Source organism: Bombina bombina, chromosome 5 (genome assembly GCF_027579735.1).
Source record: "Bombina bombina isolate aBomBom1 chromosome 5, aBomBom1.pri, whole genome shotgun sequence".
Taxonomy (NCBI): Eukaryota; Metazoa; Chordata; class Amphibia; order Anura; family Bombinatoridae; genus Bombina; species Bombina bombina.
The window spans coordinates 55,741,879-55,763,753 of record NC_069503.1 but is presented as its reverse complement, the minus strand read 5'-3'; the positions used below and the strand labels follow the sequence as shown (position 1 = coordinate 55,763,753).

The following is a 21,875-nucleotide window of genomic DNA, read 5'->3' as shown; positions in this document are numbered from 1 at the left end:
ACAGTAGTCTCCTAATCTTGCCATGTCAGATAAAATTTATGACACTTGCCTGCAATGTTATTGTCATAAAGGGCTTTGTGAGCTGTAAAACCAGTGGCGACTCTAGGAACAAAATATAGGGGGGGCACATAAGATACCATAGTCAAAACTGGGGGGGGGGCACTAATTTTCACTTATAAATCATACCACTGAAAAATAAATAAAATAAATAAATATATATATATATATATATATATATATATATATATATATATATATGTATATATAAAAATAAGATTCCAAAATACCAGAGTAATGTGGTATGCAATGATACCTTTTTATTGTACTAACCTAATACTTAAAAGACAACCTTTCAAGAGTTTTCCTTTTTCCCTCAGGTATTGCTTTAGACCTGAGAAAGAGAGGAAAACTCAAAAGCTTTTCTTTAGTTTAAAGCAATTTCAGCAAACACCAGGGCTCTGTAAATAATAACCCCCATATTAAATATGTCACTAATGAAGACCAATGAACTGATAGATAACGCCTTTACTACCCATTCCCCAGCTTTACACAACCAACACTGTTATAATAATATACTTTATAACATTTAAACCTCTAAACTTCTGTCTGTTTCTAAGCTACTATAGACAGCCTCTTATCACATGCTTTATTAGCTTTTCACAACAGGGGACTGCTAGTTCATGTGAGCCATATAGATAACATGGTGCTAATGCCGTGGGTTGTGCCCCCTCCACCCCCAATAAAATGTTATATCAATTCATCACACATACGTATTACATACTGTTACGGTTACCCTTAGTCTCGCTGAGAGATGGACCGCTTAGTAGCCTGGATCCCTATTGCTAAAGAGGGGAGAAGCTGCTTTCCATAGTATTCTATATGAGTCTCGCAAATATAGAATAATCTCCCTTAGCTGCAGTACAGCTAGGATACCCTTCTGCCCACAAAAACGAGTCAACGCTGCGATTGAGGGTCAAACAAGAACTCAGGACTGGGATGCCCAGCCTGCTTTTTATTAAGGTTACATGCACACAGGGCACTCCCAGGGGGAGAGGGGGGGAAGCACAAAATCCCCCATCACACATTTAGATAGAGAGCACTGTCCTTTGACAGGCCACAATAGGATTACAGTACTTAAGATAACAAGTTTACAAGTTCATCTTATCAATTAGCAGTCTGGCTCCAGAGGTGATTAGACAATAGTTTCTAAAAGCTGAAAAAAAAGAGTTAACTCTTTATGAAATGATACTTGTTACGGTTTTCTTGGAGCCCTTCTTAGGCGCTGGCTTGCTGGTTCAGGCATTGCTGCTGGGAAATAAGCTCTTCACAACAAAATAACTAATGCTTCTGTAACAGTGCTCCCTTTCTGTGGAACACTCTGGCAGACACGGTCTGACCCCTTTTCGGGGCAGACTAAGGCTGTCCAGACCGCTGGTTATGCGGGGCTGAGGTCAGTTTGTCTGGACAACCCGTCGGCGTTGCCATTCTGTTTCCCAGGTCTGTAAGTAATGGTGAAATTGAAGGGTTGCAACGATAAGCTCCAACGTAATAGCCTGCCGTTATCTCCAGAGACCCGGTTCAGCCACACCAACGGGTTATGGTCGGTGACCAGAGTGAACTCCTGACCATATAAATAGGGAGTCAATTTCTTTAATGCCCACACCAAAGCCAAACACTCCTTTTCGACCGCTGCATAGCTGACTTCGCGGGGCAGGAGCTTCCGGCTGATGTAGGCAACTGGATGCTCCCCTCCATCTTCGCCTACTTGGCTGAGGACGGCTCCCAGCCCGAACATGGAAGCATCTGTATGGACGATAAAACGTTTGTTAAGGGCTGGGGCCGCCAAGACAGGAGCGTTAATTAGAGCATTTTTGAGAGCCTGGAAAGCCGTTTCACAGTGGGGAGACCACAGGACCTGTCGAGGTAAGTTCTTTTTGGTCAAGTCAGTCAGGGGTTTGGCAAGTGTGCTGTAGTCTGGTACGAACCGTCTATAGTACCCTGCCATGCCCAGGAAGGCTAGGACCTGAGTCTTAGTGATGGGGGTGGGCCAATTGGCGACAGCTTCTATTTTGGCCGGCTCTGGTCGCTGCTTTCCACACCCCACCCGGTGACCCAGGTACTGTACCACGGCCATCCCAAAGTGGCATTTTTCTGGCTTCAGAGTCAGGCCAGCAGCCCGGATCTGATCCAGAACCATTCCCACATGAGCTAAGTGGTCCTCCCAGGACTCACTGTGGATCGCTATGTCGTCCAGGTAGGCGCAAGCAAAACTCTGGAAGCCATCCAGGAGCCTATCCACCAAGCGCTGGAATGTAGCTGGGGCATTCTTCATCCCAAACGGCATTACCCTAAACTGATATAAGCCGAATGGAGTGACGAATGCCGACTTGGGGATAGCCTCCGGGGCCAGGGGAATCTGCCAGTAACCTTTGCAGAGGTCAATAGTGGTCAGGTAATTTCCCCTGGCTATACGATCGAGTAGCTCGTCTACCCTGGGCATAGGGTAAGCGTCCGTCACGGTCTTTTCATTGAGCCTCCGATAGTCTACGCAGAACCGGGTGGTCCCATCTTTCTTGGGCACCAAGACAACTGGGGAGGCCCAGGGACTATCGGAGGGCTCAATTACCCTGAGCTGGAGCATCTCATCGATCTCCTTCTTCATTCCCGTCCTAACTGCTTCAGGGATTCGGTACGGAGCCTGGCGCAAGGGAGCTTGTCCCGGAGTATCTACCTGGTGGGTGGTTAAAGTAGTGTACCCTGGCTTCGGGGAGAAGGTGAGGTGTTTGGACTGGAGGAGTTGGTTGAGCTGCTCCCTTTCAGTGGGGCTAAGTCGGTCCCCTATCTGAACCTGCGCCACTATACCTGTGGGGAGGCTCTTTTCTAATAGGTCTGGAATGGGTAAACTGTCGGGGTCTTCCTGAGGGGAACAACATACGGCCGTCACGTTCTCTGGTCGCTCAAAATATTCCTTGAGCATGTTTACATGGAATGTCTTTCTAAGATTGTTGTCGTGGCAGCTAGCTATCACATAAGTGGTGTCTCCCCTTTTCTCTACGATCTGGTAGGGACCCTGCCAGGACGCCTGCAATTTGTCTGTCTTCACCGGCTTAAGTACTAACACCTTTTGTCCTATGGTGAAGATTCTCTTTCGGGCCCCCCGATCGTACCATACTTTCTGTCTTCTCTGGGCCAACTGGAGATTAGCCCGCACGGATTTGGCTAATTGCTCCATTCGGTCCCTGAGTTCCAGCACGTATGGCACAATTGGGACACCGTCAGCCTCCATCTCTCCCAGTGCTCCCGGATCAGGTTTAGGGGTCCCCGTACCTTTCTTCCGTAGAGCAACTCGAAGGGAGAGAACCCTGTCATTTCCTGGGGCACCTCTCGATAAGCAAATAGGAGGTGCGGCAGGAAGCGTTCCCAGTCTCGGTATTCCTGAGTGAACGTCTTGAGCATTTGCTTGAGGGTCCCATTGAACCTCTCACACAGCCCGTTCGTCTGGGGGTGGTATGGGGAGCTCAGGAGGGACTTAATTTTGCAAACCTGCCAGAGTTGTTGGGTCAATTCAGCCGTAAATTGGGTGCCTCGGTCGGATAGGATTTCTTTTGGAAATCCTACCCGGGAGAACACCTGTACTAGTGCATTCGCTACCGTATCCGCTTGTATGTTGGATAGGGCGACAGCCTCTGGGTACCTGGTAGCGTAGTCCACTACGGTAAGAATGTATCGCTTACCGGAGGGACTAGGGGTAGCCAGTGGTCCCACTAGGTCAATAGCAACCCGGCTGAAGGGTTCCTCTACAATGGGCATATTTACTAGCTGGGCTTTAGGGTGATCGCCTCGCCTTCCTACTCGTTGACACACATCGCAGGTGTTACAGTAAGTTCTAACGTCAGCGTGCACCCCTGGCCAAAAGAACGTGTGAGTAATGCGGTGTAGGGTACGGGTAACGGCTAGGTGGCCTGCTAAGGGGATGTCGTGGCCTATTTTGAGGATTTCTTGACGGTATTTGTGGGGCACTACCAGCTGTCGCCTACGCTGTCCCCTTTTCTCTGTCCAGCGGTATAGTTTCCCTTTTTCCCATAAGAATGTTTCGTTATCTGCCCCGCCCCCTCCGGTCTCTGCTCGTTCCCGGTACTTTTGTAAGGTCGGGTCAGTCTTAGACTCTGCCTCGAAAGCATCTGGGGTGTCCCAGGGTATGGGGCCTAACCTGTCAGGCAAGGTCGGGCTAGGTCTTACCTGTGTCTCCCGCACTGGTGAGAGCTCTCGCTCCGTCCGGGCTTGGGCCCGTGTAGTCACTGGGTCCGCCTCGTTGTTGCATACTGGAGCATAGGCAGAAGTCATGGGGCCCAAATCGTTGCCCAGTAGTACTTCGGCAGGTAAATTATCCATTAGGCCCACGTTCACAGCCCCCTTTCCCGCTCCCCAATCAAGATGCACTTTAGCTGTTGGAATTTTGTACACATCCCCCCCGCCACTCTAACGGCCACAGTCTGTCCGGATCGCTTGTGCTCTGGCACCAAATGACTCTGTACCAGCATGATAGTAGCCCTTGTGTCTCGCAATCCCTCGGTAGATCGCCCCTCGAGCCATACACTCTGCCGATGGTGCTGGCGGTTATCTGAGGCAGCATATACAGGGTCTGCCTCGTGAAGCGGCCCCACATATCCCTCCATAGGGGCCTCTTGGTTAACACAGAGGGCCCGGGCCGGACGATAGGACCCAGAGGGGTAATTGTAATTCCTGGGTGTCTGGTGCGTATTAAGGGGGCAGCTAGCCATGAAATGCCCTGGTTGCTTGCATCGGTGGCAAGTCGGTCTGGGACGCTCAGAGCTGTTATTGGGTGGTCCTGAGTGTCGGACGGGCCCTGTGGGCACCGGGGCTCGGAATTCAGCACGAGGGGGTGCACGGTAAACCTCTCTGGGTTCGACCCGTGCTGGAGCTCGGTAGTTCATGGGTTCGTGAAGACGGGAGTCATAATGTTCATCGGCCAATTTGGCTGCTTCTTCTAAGGTAGAAGGCCGCCTGTCTCACAGCCATTCCTTCCCTTGCTGTTCCATGCCATTATAAAAATGTTCTAAGAAACAATTGTAAAATTTCCTCCCCAGTCACCGCTTTACTTCCGCTCAGCCAGTGATTTGCCGCTCTCCGCATTCGGTGCGCCCATTCCATATGGGTATCGTTAGGCTTCTTTTCCGTGCCCCGAAACTGTCGGCGATACGTGTCCGGAGTTACAGCGTACCGTCGCAACGGTGTCTCCTTAACTAGCTCATACTGTGTCACTTCCTCAGCACCCAGAGTACGAAAGGCTTCCAGGGCTCGCCCGGATAGTTTCCCAGACAATATCGTGGGCCACTCTCTGTTGGGAATCTGGTGCAGGGCACATTGCCTTTCGAAGTCCGCCAAATATTCATCAATCCCTGTCTCACTCTCTAGGAAGGGTCGAAATGCCGCATAGGGTATCTTGGGCCTCCCAGCATTTTCGACAGGGATGATTACCTGCGGGGCTTCAGCATTGCGGTGTGCGTTCGCTAGGTTGAGTTCGTGGGCTCGAGTCTCTCGTATATCCTCGTCCGCCTCCGCCATCAACTGCTGTACCAATTCCATGGAGGGGTTCGGCCCGTATAATGAGAGCCTTTCCCGAACAATCCTTGTTTTTTCATCACTAATCGTGGTCGGTGTTTCCGCTCTGATCCAGTTCGGTCAATTCTGCGATCAGCTCTCTCCTCGGCCGGTTGCTGGTGTACCCCCCTCTGCTTTCAAGTAAATCTTTTAGGGTTGTACGCTTCAATTTTTCGTAAGCGCTCTCCATCCGTTCTGTACCTCTCCTAGGAAATCCAGGAAAATCCCGCCGCTGCCGCCAAATGTTACGGTTACCCTTAGTCTCGCTGAGAGATGGACCGCTTAGTAGCCTGGATCCCTATTGCTAAAGAGGGGAGAAGCTGCTTTCCATAGTATTCTATATGAGTCTCGCAAATATAGAATAATCTCCCTTAGCTGCAGTACAGCTAGGATACCCTTCTGCCCACAAAAACGAGTCAACGCTGCGATTGAGGGTCAAACAAGAACTCAGGACTGGGATGCCCAGCCTGCTTTTTATTAAGGTTACATGCACACAGGGCACTCCCAGGGGGAGAGGGGGGGAAGCACAAAATCCCCCATCACACATTTAGATAGAGAGCACTGTCCTTTGACAGGCCACAATAGGATTACAGTACTTAAGATAACAAGTTTACAAGTTCATCTTATCAATTAGCAGTCTGGCTCCAGAGGTGATTAGACAATAGTTTCTAAAAGCTGAAAAAAAAGAGTTAACTCTTTATGAAATGATACTTGTTACGGTTTTCTTGGAGCCCTTCTTAGGCGCTGGCTTGCTGGTTCAGGCATTGCTGCTGGGAAATAAGCTCTTCACAACAAAATAACTAATGCTTCTGTAACACATACTCTTTCATTCTCTCACACATAGTCACAGATACACTGTCTCTCTCTCTTTATCTCTGTCTCTCACACACACCCATATATTGTCTCACATAGAATCTCTCTCTCTCTCTCTCTCTCCTCCCTTCCCCCTCCCTCTCTCTCTCTCTCTCTCTCCCCTAACCCTCTCACACACACGCAGTCACAGATACATACGGTCACACACAGAGATACTTTCACACACACAGATATACACATACACACACACACACACACACAGATACATAGACACACACAAACAGAGATACATACACAGTCATATACACACACATCCATACACACACAGACATTAATACATACATAAACATACATACAGTTACACATATACATACATATGCACACACACATACATACATACATATAAATACAAACACACATTTACACACACACACACACATGCACATACATACATACATACACACAAACACAAACAGAAACATGACAAAACAATTACAACAGTCCATATTTTTTTCATAAGAAGATATATAGAAAATCTGTTAAATTAAATATTAGAGCAGTATGGAAAAAAGCACACTGGCTAGTGGGAAATGCGTATTATCATACATTATCAGACATGTAAAGCCATGCATTTCAAATACTATTAGAAGCATTTTTTTTTTTTTTAAATATGGCAGATATTAATATTTGAACTAAATTATTGTCCCCACTGGCTGACCTGACCTCATTGAAGATGACTCCTCAGTGTTGGACCTAATGAAAAGTGGGCCCTGGTGCAAGAAATGTTTTAGGGCCCCCCCAAGACATCTTGCATTTCCATAAAAGCATATAAACAATTTAGGGATATGCCCTTCATATATATGCAGCAACATTATATATCTCTCTCTCAACACATATATACAGGGAGTGCAGAATTATTAGGCAAATGAGTATTTTGACCACATCATCCTCTTTATGCATGTTGTCTTACTCCAAGCTGTATAGGCTCGAAAGCCTACTACCAATTAAGCATATTAGGTGAAGTGCATCTCTGTAATGAGAAGGGGTGTGGTCTAATGACATCAACACCCTATATCAGGTGTGCATAATTATTAGGCAACTTCCTTTCCTTTGGCAAAATGGGTCAAAAGAAGGACTTGACAGGCTCAGAAAAGTAAAAAATAGTGAGATATCTTGTAGAGGGATGCAGCACTCTTAAAATTGCAAAGCTTCTGAAGCGTGATCATCGAACAATCAAGCGTTTCATTCAAAATAGTCAACAGGGTCGCAAGAAGCGTGTGGAAAAACCAAGGCGCAAAATAACTGCCCATGAACTGAGAAAAGTCAAGCGTGCAGCTGCCAAGATGCCACTTGCCACCAGTTTGGCCATATTTCAGAGCTGCAACATCACTGGAGTGCCCAAAAGCACAAGGTGTGCAATACTCAGAGACATGGCCAAGGTAAGAAAGGCTGAAAGACGACCACCACTGAACAAGACACACAAGCTGAAACGTCAAGACTGGGCCAAGAAATATCTCAAGACTGATTTTTCTAAGGTTTTATGGACTGATGAAATGAGAGTGAGTCTTGATGGGCCAGATGGATGGGCCCGTGGCTGGATTGGTAAAGGGCAGAGAGCTCCTGTCCGACTCAGACGCCAGCAAGGTGGAGGTGGAGTACTGGTTTGGGCTGGTATCATCAAAGATGTGCTTGTGGGGCCTTTTCGGGTTGAGGATGGAGTCAAGCTCAACTCCCAGTCCTACTGCCAGTTTCTGGAAGACACCTTCTTCAAGCAGTGGTACAGGAAGAAGTCTGCATCCTTCAAGAAAAACATGATTTTCATGCAGGACAAAGCTCCATCACACGCATCCAAGTACTCCACAGCGTGGCTGGCAAGAAAGGGTATAAAAGAAGAAAATCTAATGACATGGCCTCCTTGTTCACCTGATCTGAACCCCATTGAGAACCTGTGCTCCATCATGAAATGTGAGATTTACAAGGAGGGAAAACAGTACACCTCTCTGAACAGTGTCTGGGAGGCTGTGGTTGCTGCTGCACGCAATGTTGATGGTGAACAGATCAAAACACTGACAGAATCCATGGATGGCAGGCTTTTGAGTGTCCTTGCAAAGAAAGGTGGCTATATTGGTCACTGATTTGTTTTTGTTTTGTTTTTGAATGTCAGAAATGTATATTTGTGAATGTTGAGATGTTATATTGGTTTCAATGGTAAAAATAAATAATTGAAATGGGTATATATTTGTTTTTTGTTAAGTTGCCTAATAATTATGCACAGTAATAGTCACCTGCACACACAGATATCCCCCTAAAATAGCTATAACTAAAAACAAACTAAAAACTACTTCCAAAACTATTCAGCTTTGATATTAATGTGTTTTTTGGGTTCATTGAGAACATGGTTGTTGTTCAATAATAAAATTAATCCTCAAAAATACAACTTGCCTAATAATTCTGCACTCCCTGTGTGTGTATATATATATATATATATATATATATATATATATATATATATATATATATATATATATATAAATCAATGTAAATATTTGCATAGGAAATTAGTACATCTAGGCCAGTATCCCCACTTGCTTTCCCCCAGAAATTCTTAATATACAATGTTTCCAATGCACAAGAGAATTGTGGGTAAGATATGCAAATTAGATATGCAAATTCTCTGTTTTTTTGCTTCAAAAATACTGTTTTGACACAGCGATCCTTTTAAACAGGAATATGACAGCAAACCAGAAATCACTCACTAGACAAGCCTGTTTCGTTCTTTTTGGAACTCATCAGTAGGAGATAGATTTCTGGTTGCTGCATTGGAAAAGCTATTTTCATGGTTAAACCAAAATTCATTAAAATTATGGGGGGAGATAAAAAACTGAAATTAAAATCCTCCATGTCTCAAAATTAAATCAATGTAAATATTTGCATAGGAAATTAGTACATCTAGGCAAGTATCCCCGCTTGCTTTCCCCCAAAAATTCTTAATATACAATGTTTCCAATGCACAAGAGAATTGTTTAAAAGGATCGCTGTGTCAAAACAGTATTTTTGAAGCAAAAAAACGGAGAATTTGCATATCTAATTTGCATATCTTACCCACAATTCTCTTGTGCATTGGAAACATTTTATATTAAGAATTTCTGGGGGAAAGCAAGCGGGGATACTTGCCTAGATGTACTAATTTCCTATGCAAATATTTACATTGATTTAATTTTGAGACATGGAGGATTTTAATTTCAGTTTTTTATCTCCCCCCATAATTTTAATGAATTTTGGTGTATATATATATATATATATATATATATATATATATATATATATATATATATATATAAACAGAAAATTGGTCAGCATGTACATTCTCTATACTCAATATCTCCACCCATGCCAGAAATCAGAATCAAAAGACATGGCTTCAGTACACCATTGGATTTTTAGTTATACATATTACTATTTTATTGAAATATGAGGAGAAAAAAAGTGTTACACACTGGCACATATAGCAAGGAAATAGCATTCACACTATTTCCTTATAGTTTATAGAGACATTAATGGGCAGCAGTAAAGCCAAATCACTGACATGGAGGATTTTTAAAGTCAAGTGAGAGAAGTTCACAGAGACAAGAGTGTTAGAATGCCACCAGTGCAGCAATATATCCTGTCATGTATTTTGCTGAAGGGGATCATCCTACCTGCCACCTGTTTGCATGGATGGAAAAATTAACTTTCCACTAACTTTCTAAAAACATAGTTATAAAAGGGCACTAGGACCATGTTTTTACTTACATTCCATGGAGCAGACTCATCTCTGGCAGACAGCAGCAGGACCCCATAAATCTGACTATGAGAGGTGACTGGCCATTTGTGTTTTCTGCTTCACTGATCAGAGCTGAAGCATTCAGAGCAGCTTTACATTTTCTGTATACATCTACATTGTACAGGCGTTTTAAAGTTGCTCTGTCTGTTTCACTCGTGATCAGGAATCTCAGGGAAGTAAGTGCCATGCATTGTATACGGCTGAACCTGCAGTAACACCACACTAAAATATGACCTGTCAGCCCCTGGGAAATCTACCAGTCCCGTAAGTGACTATACATACAAACTAAACAAGTCTGTTTAAGTCTCTTAATTAAGCACTGCTTTTTTTTCCTGGGCGCAGTGTGGACTGCAGGTGGAAGAAAAACAGAGCACAATTCAGGGACTTAAGCAGACTTTTTGTGCTGCAGCCGGCCCTAATTCCTCCACTGATGATGCAATTCTGAGGAAAAGTTAGATTTTAAAAAGGGTAGAAATATAAAGCAGAAAAAGTCTCAGCCTGCTGTTTAATGGGCCCCCTCCACTCAGGCCCCGTGGCACCGGCTGCTAGATGTCCCACCCCTCCTCGGCCCCTGATTACTCTAATTTTAATTTACTGCAGGATTTCTGTGCAATATATATATTGAGGGTTAATACCAGATGAAAGATGCCCTGAATACGGGATCAGCAACACACAAATCCAGTTAATTTCCCCACAAACACGAGACCAAGCTCCGTCTTGAGGGTAAAACAGAATCTACTTTATTGAGGGCTATATGTCCGGTATTTATGCAGGTCTCCCACCTGGTTGACACTTTCTTTCAACTCTCAGAGCTCTGTGCTTTCTGTAAAATCAGGTCCTTTTGCTCAGATACTTTATTATAGTCCTTCTCCTGCTTACTTCTGGTTTAAAAACAACTCCAATTGTCTTAGACAAAACAGTTACTTCAAAACTGAAGTTAACCCCTCCAGTACTGTTGGATTTGCACCCTGTACCTATAATGGGCACAGGGTGACTTAACATAATGCCTGAATCCATAATCCGTAGGGAGGTTGACAGAGGGGTCTGTCACATGGCCCCCTCCTGGTGGGACACTCCGGCAGACCCGGCTTGACCCTTTGGCGGGTAAACTTGGGGATGACCGGACTAGGAGGTGGTAGGAATGTCAGTTTCTGGGACATTCCATCTTGTCTAGCAGAGATTCCAGTTCTAAACGTGCTTTTTCCTCTGCGCTCCTCTTTTCTCCCGCTAGCACCGCCACGTGATTGTTTAACGTGACCATTTCATCCTCTACTTGACTCTTCTCCTTCATCAGCTCATTGTAATGGGAATCCACGTATCAATAGTGGACAGAGATTTACTGAGCTCAGTGTCCTGCAGCAGGTGGGTCAGTTTCTGCGGCACGGATCTGGGCACAGGTAGTCACAGGGTTAACATCGGCGGGACCCATGGGAGCGTAGGCAGAAACAAGGGGGGCCAAGTCATTTCCAAGGAGAACATCAGCTGGTAAGTCTTTCATGACCCCCACATTCACATATCTAGAGCCCACTCCCCAATCCAAATGTACCCGGGCAACAGGTAGGCAGAACATAGCGCCCCCTGCTACCCTCACAGCCACAGTGTCTCTGGTATGCTGGTTCTCAGACACCAAGTTCTTTTGGAGCAAGGTCATGGTAGCACCAGTATCCCGTAGACCACTGACCTCCTTCCCATTCACTATAACCAGTTGCCGGTTATCCCGGTGGGCAGCTTGCACGGGGTCTGCTCATGTAGGATGCCCCAGCATTCTTCCTCCTCTACGCAGTGGGCAGCAGGCTGAGGGTTACGTGGGTTTCCACCGGCGGGTCTTCTCCAGGACTGTGCTTAGTTCGCTGTGTTTAGGGGACACTCTGGTCTTTTGTGCCCTAGTTGCTTACATCCAAAGCACTGAATAGGCTGTGAGTAATCCCGTGAGTTTAACCAGGCTGTCTGAGGATAGTTTGTGGCTGAAGGCGGTGTGGTAGAGCGGTGCGCCAGGGGTTGGTAACTGGTAGCTGCTGGGGTGACTGTGGGTCTGTACTCCACTCTGGCAGGGATCTTAGTGGTAGCAGTGTCCAGTTTGCGGGCATCCGTATACTCATCTGCCAGACGAGCAGCTTCATGCAGGGTGGAGGGTTTATGGTCCCGTACCCACTCTCTAACTCCTGCGGATAACTTGTTGAAGCAATATTCCAACAGGAATAGCTGCAGCAACTCTTCCCCAGATACGGCTTGGCACCCTGCTATCCAGTGAGCTGCTGTGCGGTGCACCTTATATGCCCACTTGATGTAGGAATCTCCAGCTAGTTTAACAGTGTCTCTGAACCGTCTCCTGTATGCCTCCGGTCTAATCGCATACCTGGAGAGCAGAGCCTCTTTTACTACATTATAATCCCTGACCTCCTCATCTGGAATGGCCCGAAAAGCCTTGCTGGCCCGGCCGGATAATTTTCTGGATAATATTGTGACCCAGTCCTCTGCGGGTACCTTGTGTAGTGCACATTGTCTCTCAAAATCCGCAAGGTACCCATCAATCTCTCCTTCTGTTTCAATTAAGCTTTTAAAAGCTGCAAAATGTACTTTTCTCTTTTCCACTGGGGTTGCTGTGACTTGGGATGCTGCAGCGCGGCTTTGGCGAAGTAGGTTGGCCTCCACGGCTGCTATGACCCGATCGATAATTTCAGCAGACGGGTTGGGGCCATAATGTGCCAGTCTTATTTTAACCCTCCGGTCAAAGCTTGCTTCTTCGTGGGTTCTGCCTGATATGCTGGGCTCATTGGTTCCTTCGGACACTGGTACTCCGTCCATCTCGGTCAGTATTGTAATAATATCCCTCTTCCTGAGGTTACTGGGCTGTCGGCCCCATCGTTCTAGCGGGTCTTTAAGGGTGGCTCTTTTCAGCCTTTCATACGGTATTCCATTAGGTCCGGATGTGTAGTTGCTCTTGCCACCAATGTTATGGTATAACCCTGTTATCGAGGGTTAATACCAGATGAAAGATGCCCTGAATACGGGATCAGCAACACACAAATCCAGTTAATTTCCCCACAAACACGAGACCAAGCTCCGTCTTGAGGGTAAAACAGAATCTACTTTATTGAGGGCTATATGTCCTGGTATTTATGCAGGTCTCCCACCTGGTTGACACTATCCTTCAACTCTCAGAGCTCTGTGATTTCTTTAAAATCAGGTCCTTTTGCTCAGATACTTGATTATAGTCCTCCTCCTGCTTACTTCTGGATTAAAAACAACTCCAACTGTCTTAGACAAAACAGTTACTCAAAACTGAAGTTAACCCCATTTTTTGGGTTTAATGTCCATTTAAACAATACAAGTGTTGCTAACAAAATAGCAGTGACAACCCTTTGTCTACTCAGTAACAAGTTCCAATTGGCCTCTACAAATAAGGCAAACTATGTGGAGAGGGGGTTTGGCCATTGGAAAAAAAGTGTTGATCTGTTGGGAAAGAGTATTCACTAGGCCTGTGTGTTAGATTAAAGCAACACCACACACGTCTCATGAAAATAAATTGTTCTATATCCTTTTAAGCCAGGGCTGCCCTCTGTGATAGTTAACGTGCGCTCCTCTGCGCTAGTTACTGTGTGCCCCTCTGCGCTAGTTACTGCACGCTCCTCTGTGCTAGTTACCGTGCACCCCTAGATACAGCAGGACTGATAATGTGCACTTTGGGAACTTGTGGTCGGTTGGCAAATAAGAGCCCTAGAACTTGCCCCGTGCCACTGGACATTTGTGCTAAATATTATTATTTGTGTGTTTAACAGACAAAATGTATATGCAGCCCATAAATAACCTAAATACTGTACTGACCTGCGGCCCCTGTGAGTTAGGGCCCATCACTGCCCCGTGCTACTCCTGGCAAATCTGACCATAATGCAGCTAATCATTCTCATACATTCATATCTACACATATATTTATTTATAATATAACACTTTAGCTGTTGTCTGGTTTACAAATGAATAAACTACACCTGTGTGATGACTCGTGAGCTACACATTATACACATTACATGATACTCAGTGTCTAATACTGATTTATATAACGTTTTATCTTATTCCCCTGCCCTGTGTGTAGCTGCTGTAAATGACTAACTCATAAACATAACTTGTGCTACAGTTGTGCTTCTGTGTGTATTAACCCTTCACTGGCACAGAGAGCAGCACAGTGTGTATTAACCCTTCACTAGCACAGAGAGCAGCACAGTGTGTATTAACCCTTCACTAGCACAGAGAGCTGCACAGTGTGTATTAACCCTTCACTAGCACACAGAGAGCAGCACAGTGTGTATTAACCCTTCACTAGCACAGAGAGCAGCACAGTGCGTATTAACCCTTCACTAGCACAGAGAGCTGCACAGTGTGTATTAACCCTTCACCGGCACAGAGAGCAGCACAGTGTGTATTAACCCTTCATTAGCACAGAGAGCTGCACAGTCTGTATTAACCCTTCACTGGCACAGTGTGTATTAACCCTTCAGTAACACAGAGAGCAGCACAGTGTGTATTAACCCTTCACTGGCACAGAGCAGCACAGTGTGTATTAACCTTTCACTGTCACAGAGAGCAGCACAGTGTGTATTAACCCTTCACTGTCACAGAGAGCAGCACAGTGTGTATTAACCCTTCATTAGCACAGAGAGCTGCACAGTCTGTATTAACCCCTTCACTAGCACAGTGTGTATTAACCCTTCACTGTCACAGAGAGCAGCACAGTGTGTATTAACCCTTCACTGTCACAGAGAGCAGCACAGTGTGTATTAACCCTTCACTAGCACAGAGAGCAGCACAGTGTGTATTAACCCTTCACTGTCACAGAGAGCAGCACAGTGTTTATTAACCCTTTACTAGCACAGAGAGCAGCACAGAGTATATTAACCCTTCACTAGCAAAGCGAGCAGCACAGTGTGTATTATCCCTTCACTAGCACAGAGAGGAGCACAGAGTGTATTAACCCTTCACTAGCCCAGATAGCTGCACAGTGTGTATTAACCCTTCACTGTCACAGAGAGCAGCACAGTGTGAATTAACCCTTTACTAGCACAGAGAGCAGCACAGAGTGTATTAACCCTTCACTGTCACAGAGAGCAGCACAGTGTGTATTAACCCTTTACTAGCACAGAGAGCAGCACAGAGTGTATTAACCCTTCCCTAGCACAGAGAGCAGCACAGTGTGTATTAACCCTTCACTAGCACAGAGAGATGCACAGTCTGTATTAACCCTTCACTAGCCCAGAGAGCTGCACAGTGTGTATTAACCCTTCACTGGCACAGAGAGCTGCACAGTCTGTATTAACCCCTTCACTAGCACAGTGTGTATTAACCCTTCACTGTCACAGAGAGCAGCACAGTGTGTATTAACCCTTCACTGTCACAGAGAGCAGCACAGTGTGTATTAACCCTTCACTGTCACAGAGAGCAGCACAGTGTGTATTAACCCTTCACTGTCACAGAGAGCAGCACAGTGTGTATTAACCCTTCACTGTCACAGAGAGCAGCACAGTGTGTATTAACCCTTCACTAGCCCAGAGAGCTGCACATTGTGTATTAACCCTTCACTGTCGCAGAGAGCAGCACAGTGTGTATTAACCCTTTACTAGCACAGAGAGCAGCACAGAGTATATTAACCCTTCACTAGCAAAGCGAGCAGCACAGTGTGTATTATCCCTTCACTAGCACAGAGAGGAGCACAGAGTGTATTAACCCTTCACTAGCCCAGATAAATGCACAGTGTGTATTAACCCTTCACTGTCACAGAGAGCAGCACAGTGTGTATTAACCCTTTACTAGCACAGAGAGCAGCACAGAGTGTATTAACCCTTCACTGTCACAGAGAGCAGCACAGTGTGTATTAACCCTTTACTAGCACAGAGAGCAGCACAGAGTGTATTAACCTTTCCCTAGCACAGAGAGCAGCACAGTGTGTATTAACCCTTCACTAGCACAGAGAGATGCACAGTCTGTATTAACCCTTCACTAGCCCAGAGAGCTGCACAGTGTGTATTAACCCTTCACTGGCACAGAGAGCTGCAGTGTGTAATAACCCTTCACTGGCACAGAGAACTGCAGTGTGTATTAACCCTTAACTAGCACAGAGAGCTGCACAGTGTGTATTATCCCTTCACTGACACAGAAAGCAGCACAATATGTATTAACCCCTTCCCTAGCACAGAGAGCAGCACAGTGTGTTATAACCCTTCACTGGCACAGAGAGCTGCACAGTGTGTATTAACCCTTCACTAGCACAGAGAGCTGCACAGTGTGTATTAACCCTTCACTAGCACAAAGAGCAGCACAGTGTGTAATATCCCTTCACTAGCACAGAGAGAAGCACAGTGTGTATTAACCCTTCACTAACACAGAGAGAAGCACAGTGTGTATTAACCATTCACTAGCACAGAGGGCAGCACAGTGTGTATTAACCCTTCACTAGCACAGAGAGCAGCACAGTATGTATTAACCCTTCACTGGCACAGAGAGCTGCAGTGTGTAATAACCCTTCACTGGCACAGAGAACTGCAGTGTGTATTAACCCTTAACTAGCACAGAGAGCTGCACAGTGTGTATTATCCCTTCACTGACACAGAAAGCAGCACAATATGTATTAACCCCTTCCCTAGCACAGAGAGCAGCACAATGTGTTATAACCCTTCACTGGCACAGAGAGCTGCACAGTGTGTATTAACCCTTCACTAGCACAAAGAGCTGCACAGTGTGTACTAACCCTTCACTAGCACAAAGAGCAGCACAGTGTGTATTAACCCCTTCACTAGCACAGAGAGAAGCACAGTGTGTATTAACCCTTCACTAGCACAAAGAGCAGCACAGTGTGGATTAACCCTTCACTAACACAGAGCAGCAAAGTGTGGATTAACCCTTCACTAGCACAGAGAGCAGTAAAGTGCATTAACCCGTCACTGGAACAGAGAGCAGCACATTTTGTATTAACCCTTCACTAGCACAGAGTGTAACAGTGCGTATTAACCCCTTCACTAGCACAGAGAGTAACACATTGTGTATTAACCCATTAACTACAGAACGAACTACAATGTGTATTAATCCCATTTACTAGCAAGGAGAAGCAAAGTGTGTATTAACCCCTTCACTAGAATAGAGAGTAGTATAGTGTGTATTAACCCTTCACTAGCACAGAGAGCAGTATAGTGTATATTAACCCTTCACCAAGACAAACATCTACAGTATGTATTAACCCCTTTACTAGCACAGAGAGTAACACAGTGTGTATTAACCCTTCAATTAACATAACAACAACTTTTATAACAATTATAAACTTTTTAAGAAGACCAGAAAGTGACTAAAACGTTTTATCACACAATACACAGCCTGACTCACTCACCCAGCAACAGCTGCACAGGAAGTAAATAGGAGGGGAACAAAGGAGAAGGGTCTAGCTGCAGACTGGAGCTCCACGCTAGACAGAAAACATGTGACCTCCACTCAAAGCTTTTTTTTTTTTTAAATCAACTTTAATGTAACAAACAACCTATAGACAATCATTCTGAAAACAAAACATTTTGCAGCTTTCTTGTTCTTCTTAATGTGCACTCACAGTGGTTACCTTATAAATGACAATCAACATAAACCACTGTGAGAGCACATTAAGAAGAACAAGAAAGCTGCAAAATGTTTTGTTTTCAGAATGATTGTCTATAAGTTGTTTGTTACATTAAAGTTGATTTAAAAAAAAAAAGAAGCTTTGAATGTAGGTCACATGTTTCCTGTCTAGAGTCAGTGGAGGTCACATGTTTCCTGTCTAGAGTGGAGCTCCAGTCTGCAGCTAGACTACTTTGTATTCTGTTGTTCCCCAACCATTTATTTCCTGTGCAGCTGTTGCTGGGTGAGTGAGTCAGGCTGTGAGTATTGTGTGATAAAACGTTTTAGTCACTTTCTGGTCTATAATTGTTATAAATATTGTTGTTATATTAATGCTTGTTATTCATCTGCTTGTGCCAGGCAATGGGAAAGTAAGTGCTGTTCAACTTATAGTGTGCAGCTTTCTGTGCTAGTGAAGGTTTAATACCCACTACAGATTTCTGTGCTAGTAAAGTGGTTAATACACACTGTAGATCTTTGTCATGGTGAAGGGGTTAATACACAATGTGTTACACTCTGTGCTAGTGAAGGGTTAATACACACTGTGCAGCTCTCTGTGCTAGTAAAGGGGTTAATACACACTGTAGATGTTTGTCTTGGTGAAGGGTTAATACACACTGTGTTACTCTCTGTGCTAGTGAAGGGGTTAATACACACTGTGCAGCTCTCTGTGCTAGTAAAGGGGTTAATACACACTGTAGATGTTTGTCTTGGTGAAGGGTTAATACACACTGTGTTACTCTCTGTGCTAGTGAAGGGGTTAATACACACTGTGCAGCTCTCTGTGCTAGTAAAGGGGTTAATACACACTGTAGATGTTTGTCTTGGTGAAGGGTTAATACACACTATACTGCTCTCTATTCTAGTGAAGGGGTTAATACACACTTTGCTTCTCCTTGCTAGTAAATGGGATTAATACACATTGTAGTTCTTTCTGTGCTAGTGATTGGGTTAATACACAATTTGTTACTCCCTGTGCTAGTGAAGGGGTTAATAAACACTGTGTAGCTCTCTGTGCTAGTGAAGGGTTAATACAAACTGTGCTGCTCTCTGTTCCAGTGACGGATTAATACACTTTACTGCTCTCTGTGCTAGTGAAGGGTTAATACACACTGTGCTGCTCTGTGCTAGTGAAGAGTTATTACACACTGTGCAGCTCTCTGTGCTAGTGAAGGGTTAATACACACTGTGCAGCTTTCTGTGCTAGTGAAGGGTTAATACACACTGTGCTGCTCTCTGTGCTAGGGAAGGGGTTAATACACACTGTGCTACTCTCTGTGCCAGTGAAGGGGTTAATACACACTGTGCTAGTGAAGGGTTAATACACACGGTGCAGCTCTATGTGCCAGTGAAGGGTTAAAACACACTGTGCAGATCTCTGTGCTAGTGAAGGGTTAATACACACTGTGTAACTCTCTGTGCCAGTGAAGGGTTAATACACACTGTACAGCTATCTGTGCCAGTGAAGGGTTAATATACACTGTGTAGCTCTCTGTGCTAGGGAAAGGGGTTAATACATATTGCTTTCTGTGTCAGTGAAGGGTTAATACACACTGTGCAGCTCCCTGTGCTATTGAAGGGTTAATACACACTGTGCAGCTCTCTCTGCTAGTGAAGGTTTAATACCCACTACAGATTTCTATGCTAGTAAAGGGGTTAATGCCTACTGTAGATCTTTGTCTTGGTGAAGGGGCTAATACACACTGTTACTCTCTGTGCTAGTGAAGGGTTAATACACACTGTGTTACTCTCTGTGCTAGTGAAGGGGTTAATACACACTGTTGCTCTCTGCTAGTGAAGGGTTAATACACACTGTGTTACTCTCTGTGCTAGTGAAGGGTTAATACACACTGTGCTAGTGAAGGGTTAATACACACTGTGCAGCTCTCTGTGCTAGTGAAGGGGTTAATACACACTGTGTTACTCTCTGTGCTAGTAAAGGGGTTAATACACACTGTAGATCTTTGTCTTGGTGAAGGGTTAATATACACTATACTGCTCTCTATTCTAGTAAATGGGTTTAATACACATTGTAGTTCTTTCTGTGCTAGTGATTGGGTTAATACACAATGTGTTACTCCCTGTGCTAGTGAAGGGGTTAATAAACACTGTGTTACACTCTGTGCTAGTGAAGGGTTAATACAAACTGTGCTGCTCTTTGTTCCACTGACGGATTAATACACTTTACTGCTCTCTGTGCTAGTGAAGGGTTAATACACACTGTGCTGCTCTGTGCTAGTGAAGGGTTAATACACACTGTGCTGCTCTCTGTGCTAGTGAAGGGTTAATACACACTGTGCAGCTCTCTGTGCTAGTGAAGGGTTAATACACACTGTGCAGATCTCTGTGCTAGTGAAGGGTTAATACACACTGTGCTGCTCTCTGTGCTAGTGAAGGGTTAATACACACTGTGCTGCTCTCTGTGCTAGTGAAGGGTTAATACACAATGTGCTGCTCTCTGTGCTAGTGGAGGGTTAATACAAACTGTGCTGCTCTCTGTGCCAGTGAAGGGTTAATACACACTGTGCTGCTCTCTGTGCCAGTGAAGGGTTAATTCACACGGGGGGCTGCTCTCTGTGCCAGTGAAGGGTTAATACACACTGTGCTGCTCTCTGTGCTAGTGGAGGGTTAATACAAACTGTGCTGCTCTCTGTGCCAGTGAAGGGTTAATACACACTGTGCTGCTCTCTGTGCCAGTGAAGGGTTAATACACACAGAAGCACAACTGTAGCACAAGTTATGTTTATGAGTTAGTCATTTAGTTAGTAACTAGCGCACAGGACAGCCCTGGCTTAAAAGGATATAGAACAATTTATTTTCATGAGACGTGTGTGTCTTGTTGCTTTAATCTAACACACAGGCCTAGTGAATACACTTTCCCAACAGATCAACACTTAGTTTTCCAATGGCCAAACCCACCCGCCCACATAGTTTGCCTTATTTGTAGAAGCCAATTGGAACTTGTTACTGAGTAGACAAAGGGTTGTCACTGCTATTTTGTTAGAAACACTTGTATTGTTTAAATGGACATTAAACCCAAAAAATGTCTTTCATGATTAAGACAGAATGTAGAGAAAATAACTCATTGTGTAAACTATTTACAAATTTAGACAAGTCAGAAGACTTGCTTTTACCACAGAAACTCTCTGATTACATTGTTTCCAATGCAGCAAAGAATTCTGGGTGAGATATGCAAATGAGGTTCACAATGACTCACTTTTTTACTTTTAGCCTGCTTTTTAAGGCAGACTTCCCTTTACGCCATAGCATCGCCGCATTAAGATGCATTAAGACAGCAATCAGATGCATTCCAAGATGATTAAGACAGAGGATACAATTTTAAACAACTTTCTAATTTGCTTCTATTTTGTAATTTGCTTCATTCCTTAGATATCCTTTGTTAAAGAAATGGGAATGCACAAGGGTGAGCCAATCACATGAGGCAAATATGAGCAGCCACCAATCAGAAGTTACTGAGCCTATCTAGATAAGCTTTTCAGGAAGACATATCAAGAGAATGAAGCAAATTAGATAACAGAAGTAAATTTGAAAGTTGTTTTTTAAATGGTATTCTCTGTCTGAATCATGAAAGAAAAAATTTGGGTTTAACGTCCCTTTAACATGATCTTATCACTCCTGCTCAGACTTACTAGGGGCAGATATGTAGCAGCGGCAGGTTTAGCCTGTAGTGTGCATTTAAAATGCTAATGATTGGAAAACCCACAATTTTCAGAGTTTAACCCATTAACGACCAAGGACTAGCCAGGCATGTGCTGCACAAAATGATTGTTAACAACCAAGGACGTGCCTGGCACATCCTCTGGGGATTCAATTGTGATTGCTCTCAGGGTATTGCAGTAATGCCTTGATATTGAGGCATCACTGCAATACCCTTTTTACCCATCAATGAAGAGAAAGCCACTCTGTGGCCCTCTCTGCATCAGCCAGCAATGGTACCGATCGTTGGTGGGTGGGAGCCATAGCAAGTAGG

The 21,875-nt window shown here is 44.7% G+C and overlaps 1 protein-coding gene across 1 annotated transcript in view; it reads right to left on the bottom strand.

The window, feature by feature from the left end:
- Positions 1-17,728, bottom strand: part of LOC128661304 (zinc finger protein 845-like) — a 271,855-nt gene extending 254,127 nt beyond the window's left edge. Inside the window, exon 1 of the mRNA XM_053715575.1 lies at positions 17,628-17,728. The gene's annotated coding sequence lies outside the window, so the exon portion shown is untranslated. The remainder of the gene's footprint in view (positions 1-17,627) is intronic.
- Positions 17,729-21,875: the final 4,147 nt, after the last annotated feature.